Consider the following 9,249-nt stretch of genomic DNA (forward strand, 5'->3'; position numbering starts at 1 on the left):
GAAAGAAAGAAAGAAAGAAAGAAAGAAAAAGAAAGAAAGAAAGAAAGAAAGAAAGAAAGAAAGAAAGAAAGAAAGAAAGAAAGAAAGAAAAAGGTTGTTTTCAACCTGGTCAGTCTCCTAATGCTACCTTGCCATGTGAACCCAGAACCAAGTGTGCTGGCAGACTCAGCAAGGCTGGGTGGGATGGTTGGGGGCAAGCGGAGAGCAGCACAACGTCCTTCAGTGTCTGTGCTTTGTCAAACAGTACACCCTTCAGTTCAACCTTTTATTTCAAGTGACACCTTGTCCTCAGGATTCCCTTACAATTGCTGATATTTGTCACAAGGACTGAGAGCATCTGGTGGCATCTCACCCTGGGAGCTCTGCATGTCTGGGGCTGACTCGCAGTGCCTGAGATGCCACAGAGGAGTCCTAGCCACTGGAGTTTGACCCACAGTTAGGATCAAATATATATAACAAATGAGCAGAAAGATTTCTGTGGCCTATCTGAAAGTTGGGAGTAAAACCAAAGCTTATTTGTGCTTACATGTTCCTGTAATGAAACCAGCAGCACACTGAAGTCTTAATCCAGTTGAAAGTTCTTTGATTACAGTATTTAAAAATGTGCCTTCATTAAAAACTCAGCAGATGCACTGAATTATAAAGATTAATAACTGGTATAGGAAAATCAGGGCAGCCTGGAGGATCTGGGGACAGTGGCCGCTCCTGAGAAGGACATGGATGTGTTGCTGCAGGGTGGAGATGATCAGAAACTGCTACCTGGGGTCTGAGGGGAACCTCCTGGGGTGAGGGGCAGGATCTTCCTCACCTCATCTCTTTCCAGAGGGAAAGGAGACTTACGACACCTCCCCACCACCATCTGCTCTGAGCACAGACAGAGCAGCCCCTCGGGAAGCAGCATGGGGCCAGGTGCTCTTTTCCTCAAGGCTGCCAGAGAACCAAGTGTTGGTGAATGACTTCCACAGCAACTTTGGTTAGAAGTCTTTCAGAATGGCTTTATCACATAGATACAAGATAAATTGGGCCATCCAAATCATTTAACACAAAAAAGACCCAAGTCCCTGGCTCTGTGCCAGTGCTCTTTGGACCTGGGCAGAGAAGTCATGATGGTTGTGAAAATGACCATGACAGCAGCAGCGACCTCTCTGACTCAGCATGGGCTTTGGTCCCATATCTGCCCTTTTGCTGAAGCATTATTTGAGGTCCTAGGGAGGGGACTCAGGCTTTACTCAGCTAAGTTCATGCTGCTGCGTGTCATGTTCCCACCAGCTGCGTTGCTGGTCCCTCGTTAGTTCCAGATACCAAAATCACAGGACAGAAAAAAGGACCAGAAACCAAGGAGCATTTCAAATTACACAAAGTAAACAAACACATCTTGTCTTGTAATGCTTAAAATGAAAAAAATGGTGATGAAGCAACAGTTACTTCAGAAAAAATGAGGGATTAACAGAAAACTGGTATTTAGGGCACCCAGAAAACCCCAACCCACTTTGGTAGAAAGAAGGAGCCTCAGTGTCAGGGAGGAGGAGGTGGAGGGGTGGGAACCGGGGCATTGCAGAGGGGGAGTGGGGCTGCCTCTGCAACCGCAGCGAGCTGCTGGACAGGCTCTGCCATCGTGTCAAACCACACCTGGAGTTGCACCACACCACCGCGGCATCTGGCTGTGTGTGTGGGGGGCATTGGTTACCAGCAGTTATCTAGCGGGTGGTAACAGGGCCATCCACCACGGCTCAGGTTTGTTGTCATACTGCTAGTGCAATTGCTTCCAAGGCTAGCGTTACCCGCAGCCCTAGGAGAAGCGTTCACATTCGGGGTGAGTCCCACCAGCTGCAGAGGTGGACCTGAAAAGCTCGAAGCTCGGTGCATAGGCCAACCTGCAGGTGGGTTCTTGGCAGAGGCAGCCAGGGATGCTCAACTGGCATCATGTGCCTATAGCACAAGGTAAACGTGCATGCCTGTGCACCCGTGTTATAGAAGAGGCTGAGGCAGGAGGACATTTTGGGGCAAGACTGGACTCTTCTAACTTCAGACCTCTATGGTGTAGACAGCTACACCTGCTGTAGCTGACAAGGCTCCCTTTGGAGTCAACTGGAGGGAAGCAAGCCTTTTCAGGACACAATTCACCCCATCCTGATGTAGATACCCACATGTAAAGGTGATAAATACTCTGAAATTTTAAAAAGGCTGCCTTCTCCGAAGGCAGCTATTCTTTAAACGAGAGAATTGTGCCCTACAAGGGCCTGTTTCTTTCCAGCTGACACTCCAGAGAGCCTTCTGTGGCTTGTGGGAGCACACACTTGGTCAGATGGATCCCATCATTTCTCTCCTGGGACCTGAAGGATGAGGAAACGTGAGGAAATATTTCTGCATGTTTGCAGAACCATAAACACATTCTCGTCATAAAGCAGTAACTAAAAATTGCATCAGACTTGGAGGGAAAGGTAATGATGAAAGAAGGAACTGCATTCCATTCTCCAAAGGACAAAGAACAAAAAGCTTTTGAAAGAAAAAGAAAAATTGCCATAAATTCAGCTTTGCCAGATGAACGCAGCGTGATGCTGACCACACAGCTGCTTCTTTGTGGCTTAGCCTTGACACCTGTAATGCAGTTTGTTTTGACATTAGAGTCTTGAGATCTATTTTTCTGTTGTTTGTTTAGAAAACTGTCACTTGGCTCACTTAAATGCCAGAGTTAGATGCTACTCAGTTTTCGTTCTGAACATTAATCTACATGTAGGACTGTGTAAATGCTCAAGGTGATAATTGTTCAGAAATGACACTGTGCGGATCAGTGCTATTCAGTGTGGATGCCCAGGTCTCCGTCACGGCATTCTGCCAGCGATGGGAAACTGCCAACGCACCTACCTCTCCCAGGGGCATAACGAGGCAAAAGACTCTCTGCTGCCAGAAGAACCCCCTTGTGCAAACGCAGTGACACCACCAACACAGCGCTTCCACTGGCAGCAATTGTTTCCTCAAAGGGGTGGCGGTTCTGCTACAGCAGAAACACAGGAAGGTTTATCAGTGTAGCCGTACCCACAGGAGGGATATTTTGTCAACAGAGTGCACTGGTTAGACATCGCGTGTACAGCTGGTACAAGAAGTGGCACCTACTGTGCTTGGCCTTGATGTCTGCACATTTTATTTCTTCCAGCACAGGTTTTGACTGCTGATTTTGATTCGTTTGTTCTGGGGCTGCTGGTGATGGGCTACTGAGCATATTGAGGGCAATGAACACTCTCACTCAGAAAGTTATGTGAAGAGTCACATTTCATCACAGATTACTAAATTTCCCTCATATTATTTTGTAAAATAGTATACAATACATTCAAATTAGAATTATTCTTTATATGTCCAAGATGCTTACATATGTGTAAAATACAAGATTAAATTCTTATTCTTAAACAGTCTTCCATAACTTTGGGATTAAGCTGGGCTTTAGTTTAAATGAGGGGGCCCAAAACCATACTTACCTAGCTTCAGAAAAAGGCATGCACTCATTCTGTAATATTTTTGAAAGAAAGTAGCCATACACTCTGAAAGGTTGTTTCTCTTTGAGAAGTGTGTGTATTCCCTTGCCTCTGCTTCTACTTGGTTAAGAGAAAACATGCAAAACAATGCTGTCATTTAAGCTGGGCAGCTAATGTTTGATCCTCCAAGGGTTAAATAGTGTCACTGAACAGTTTCACTTCCTCTCTGTCAGAGACAAGAACTACAGTGTATGAAATAATTTGTTTATATTCCTTTCCCATTCCAGACAGAATTACAGAGCACATTAATATGACTACTGCGACAAGCACTCTTGCATTCCTTTAGTACAGAGCAATTGAAAATTATTTTTTTTAAGAGGTTTCTTTTTTTTTTTTTTTTTTTTTTTTTTACTCTTCTCTAAATGGAAGAAGTGATCCTCAGAAAATTTTGCATTAGATAAGTAATTGGTCTGGATACAAGCCTTTGCCCTGTAGAAGCATCTTCGAGTGTTCGGAGCGATAACCCGTGTCCCTAGAGACCAGCAATTCACCAGATTGCTATGAGTCTCTCTGGGCAACTGTGATAGATGCCCAAGTTCGGGCATACATTTCATGGGAGAAAATGTAGGCTAGTGTTAAATAACCTCTTTGGATATTGTAAAGACACATGCTTTTATAGAAGAGGTTTTATGAAGTATACATGCGTGTTGCACCATAGACACAAACCTCTAGAAGAAAAACTCACTGACAGCTCTCATCAGCAGCGTGGGACCGTGTTGTGGACAGCTTGGTCTGTGTTGAACTGAAGCTGGGGCAGGGAGGGGAGGAGAGGGGAAATCAGGGCTGTAAAAGCTCATTCCAGACAACCTGTGGCTGTGCAGCAAGACGCTCAGCGCTCCTGCTCAGGCTGTGCTCTTTACTCGCTTGTGCAGAAAACAGTGACCAGGTAGGTAAAGAGCTGCAAAAACTTTTTTAAAGTCACAAGATTGGAAGCAGAACACAAAAGTCAGGGGAAAGATACGTGGAGGGAAAACAGACAGTAGGGGAAAGGGAGGAGGAAGAAGAACTTCTACTGGCCTAAGCTCCCTCTCCTCTGCAGCCTTCTTTGTCAGCCTTGCCTTGCTCTGAGGACAGCTGCACAAGCCATCATTTGAGGCAGGTCCTTTGCCTGGCCCTTTTGTATTCTCTGCTACCTAACTTCCTCCAGCTGAAATAAACAGGAAACGTGCCTGCAGGGACTACATGACTGTCTGTCTGTATTTAAATGGTGCAGGTGATGATCCAGTGGAGAGAACGGCCTTGCTTCTTGACTCCACCGCTCTGCTTCTGTGCCATGGTAGGTCATTTCCATTTTGTTATTTCAGTGCTGCTCCTCTCCCACGGTGTGCATTGTCTTCCTCCTGACAGCCTTGCAGCGAAGCCAGCACCTCCCCAGCCCAGCAGCACAGGCTGCCACCCAGGTTTTGCAAGCAGCAGGTTCAAAGGAAGGTGGGCAATTCAACAGTGTGGCCGGACTGGAGAAGGCTCCTTGGCCACAACAGACATTGCGCTGAAAAATTCCTGAAGTGGAGAAATACTTGAATGTTCCTAATTTCAAGGGAACTCCTGGTAGTGTTTGTGAGTCATCTGCCAAAGATTTATTATGCCTGTGTATTCAAATAAAGGCTGTGATATTTGCTTACCAGCAGGAGAGCATCCGTGTGTGGCAATACCTTCTTTATCCATCCCTAGGATCTGGCCAAAGCAACATTTCCATACACTGCATGAAAAAAAGTCCCTTGAGCTAACTTCTCTTACAGAGAACAACCCAAAGCTTTCTTCTGCAGTCTCCAATAATGCTGTTTCCTTATACTCATAGACATTTTCTCAACCAGTTGCGCTACCTTCTGCCTTCGTGTGCACGACCTTGGCCTCTGAGCAGTGCAGGTGGAAATGGAGGCCCCGTCATTCACCACCATAAGCTCAGTACCTACAGGAGCACGCCTGCAGCTCAAGCACTGCTCAGTCGGCACAGAATAAAGCTGCTGGAGGAGAGAAAAGCTTGCCTAATGCTGAAAGGGGAGTAAATAATAAAACCTGTACCGCATGATGATTCAATGGAAGGCAGAAACCCTGAGAGCTTTTCCTGTGGAGGGAAAGCGGAAACATGAAAGAGTGGTGATTGACGCTCAGGGTTTGAAAGACATATAAACAAATCCCAGCTAAGTCTCTCTTCCAGGTGAATCACTGCCACCAGTATTAAAATGTCAAAAGATACTAATGTTCAAAATGATTGCTGAGATGGCAGTTCCTCCCTAAATCCCTGTTTTCAGTTGCTCTATATTTTACCTTTGGAAGTGAAATTTCTCCATTAGCCTTGGCTTGGAAATGAAAACCTGGGGACTTCAGAAACTCAATTTTAAACAACGTTGCCCAAGATAAAATAGACTCTTTTGTTCTTCCAAAAAACGTTTGGCTGCCTGACATTTTCTGGCAAAGCTGCTGGCCTTATAGCTTTCAGTCTTATGATTTTGGCAGGTTGGGGAAAAAATGTGGAAGGAGAAATACTATATAGATAATAGGGATTAGGAAAATTGCTTTGTATTTGACAAAGGTTTATTTTTTTTTTTAATTATTATTCAGAAAAAGGGAATTACTGGTGACATAGATACTCTTAACGCGTTTTGAAATGACTCAGTTACAAATAATTACCTGATTTTATTGAAAGTGGTATTTGGAAGCATCATACAGCTCCCGTGTAGGCACAATAATACAAGTTTTGTATTCTGTGTGAGCACTGCTCTGCTCAGATATGCCTACTGCAAAGCACAAAGCCCACGTAACCTGCAAACTTGTTACCTGTGTCTGGGTTTGTAGCACTAGGGCTGGAGGGACAGCAAACAAGCAAGCCCCTTGCATAGCCATTGCTCCCTGCTCCACCGAACCCTGTTACAGTGTTTTCAGTTAGCAGCGTGATCCTAACGGGGCAGCTGCGAGGGCTGACAGTGGTCCACTTACTGAAAGTGTTTAGAAATCACTGCTCTCATGGCAGAGGTGCGTCCTCTAATGATGTTTCAAAAGAATCCCTTTTATACACAGCTAAGGACACGCTGTTAGGCGGCAGACCAGTTCTCCACCTAGCCAGTAACCTCTCCCTGGCTTCGTTTCAGCAAAGTACTTAAGTGCATGCTTAACTTTAACCACCTGAACTGTCCCACTGGAGCCGCTGCAGTGACTCATGAACTAAAGTTAGGTCCCTGCTTGCATATCTTGCTGACTGCGGGTTTCTGCAGCATCTACTACCAGATGTTTCAGACGGGAAATGAAAGAAACTCTGTAGTGGACAGTTAAGGGAGTAATTTGCTAACAGAGGAAACTTTGTATTGCTTCCAAATATCTGAAATGTGATCTAATGTAACTGCAGATATTTTGGTAGTCCAGACATAGGTTTAAACCATTTTTAGTCCAACTCAGGTCTTGATCTTTTATGTTTATTTCCCTGGTTTCTTCTGTAATGCTCCAGACTGTCTACACCAGGTTTTATCAACTTTGGGTTTTTGCCCTAATTTATTTATGCATTAGTATTCTTCATGCACTTACCATTAAATACAGAAAGGCTGGGTAAGAATGTATAGTAAAAGAAATAAAAATGCTATGCTCAGTAGATGTAACCCTGTGTTGTGGAAAGCCTAGAGTAAAAAATTGTGAGATCTCCAGTATACCCCCACATTTGCAATCCATTCACTGTTTTTGTTTTCTTTTCATTTTTCCTCTCCATCTTTCATTTGGGTTGTCCTCCAACAGCTCCTTAATGGCACAGAGCAAAACCTATGCACAACTAGCACAGTGCCGGGATAGCGCTAACAGGAGGCTTTAGCCTGAAAATCTCACAACAATTTTCTATGCCATAAGCAGCGCACATATACAATAAGGCCTTTCACTGCGGTTACACAACCCCACACAATGCCCCACACTAGTCAGCCGCTGCAGTCGGAGCATCGTTTTAAAGGCAGCCCTTCCCACAAATCACTCAGATGCAGGATGCCTCCGATGCGCGCTGAACGGGGCAAACCTTGCTTACTAGGACCTCCTGCCTGCTGCTTATTTGCCTGGTTCTGGGTTACGTGGAGTTTTAGAGAAAAGCATATTCTAGTTGTGTGGAAGCCTCTGTCATCAGCAGACTTGTGGCAGGCCAACACAATCTCAGAGAAAAAGTGAAAGATTTATGAAGGAAATCACTTTCTCTTCGAACACAGCTTGTTCTGAAGGCTGATGCTTCATTCCCCAAGTGGGGGGAATGGATAAAACTGGCCACCTATGTCACCAGGGGGGATTTATCCCTTCCAAAACCACCCTGCACTGTTTAAATGTGGATGCACGCCCCACATCGCAGCCGAGTCACCTCCACATACTGGGCCAAATTGTCCCCTCTGCTGTTCACCCAGGTGGCAATTTCTGCAGAGAGGCCAAGTGCTGCCTGGGTCTAACACCATCTCCACAGGCCAGGCACAGGCCAGAAGGGGACCAGGGAGGAAGCCTTGTGCTGTTCATACAGGGCCAGGAGGGACCTGAAGGGGAACGGAGGGCTGCAGGCCCTTTCTGGGAGCACCAGCACCTTCTGAACAGCACTGGAGAAATCATAAACCAGGGGCTGTGCTTGAAATATGCTCTAATTTCCTTCTGTATGAATTCTGGCTTTCCTTAACATCTGTGGAAACTCAGAAATTGCCCATGAAATCTCCGTATTAACTCACAAGATGGCACAGAACTGATTTCTGGTCTGAAACAGCAAGTGATGGTGAACATGTACCTTATTCTTGACTAGTTACTTTCATCTCCATGACAGACCTCTCTTTCTGGCATTAGAAGGGAAACAAAGGCTTATTGTTGCTGCGAAGTACTGGGGTTACTGCTAGTTGCCATCTAGAAAAGCCCACTCCAGAGAAAGACAGCAGTGGATGAAACATTGACTGATATTTTGGAAAACTGCTCCACTGCTGTTAGAGCAGAGGAGCCAGGAAAGAATAAATACCTACAGTCCTTCAGCCCGACCAGGTAGCCATAATTGCCTATAAAAGTCCTTAAGGTGTCTGTGTATTTTTTTTTTTTTTTTTTTTTCCTTTGTTACTCAACTTGCAGTCTGTTTACACGCCCATACGATATGCACAGCCACCATCAGCGTTGCTCCATGAGTCTGGAATATAATTCAGAGCAAAACTGAAATATTCACCTGGACAAGAGCATTCAAGAAGGTCATCTGCCGTGCCGTGCGAATACGCAGATTCTCCTTTGGAAAGTTACTGTCTTTCTTACCGTCAAGCCTTTCTCTGGTGGAGAAGGAGGTTTTGTGTGCTAAGTAGTTCCTCTCTTTCATGGCTTTCAAGCTCTGTTTGAGCGAGGAGCCAGCCCTCTGGGGAATTTACGCCCCACTCTGGGCAGTGAGGGCTCAGGCTGGCTGCTCTTGCACAACAGCTTCACGGCCTGGGCCAGCAGGGTGGCGGCAGCAGTTATTGAGCAATTGCTCCTCTGGGATCTCTGCAGTCCGGGATCACTCTCCTGCTCTGGTAGGTCAATAGCAGTGAGAGCTTTATCGAGAAATAGCCCTCATCTCATCTTTATACACCACTATAAAACCATTTCAGGGCACAATTCAAAATGTATTTGCTTGCATTTGGGACTGCCTTAGCTTCCAGCCCACTGAAGTGGCTGCGTGACGTGCGCAGACACCTTCATGTTGCTCGTACTGAACCAGCAACCTCTCACACTGCCATGAATGAGGAAGAAGGAAATGGAAAGGACA

Source organism: Oxyura jamaicensis, chromosome 1, assembly GCF_011077185.1.
Source record: "Oxyura jamaicensis isolate SHBP4307 breed ruddy duck chromosome 1, BPBGC_Ojam_1.0, whole genome shotgun sequence".
Taxonomy (NCBI): domain Eukaryota; kingdom Metazoa; phylum Chordata; class Aves; order Anseriformes; family Anatidae; genus Oxyura; species Oxyura jamaicensis.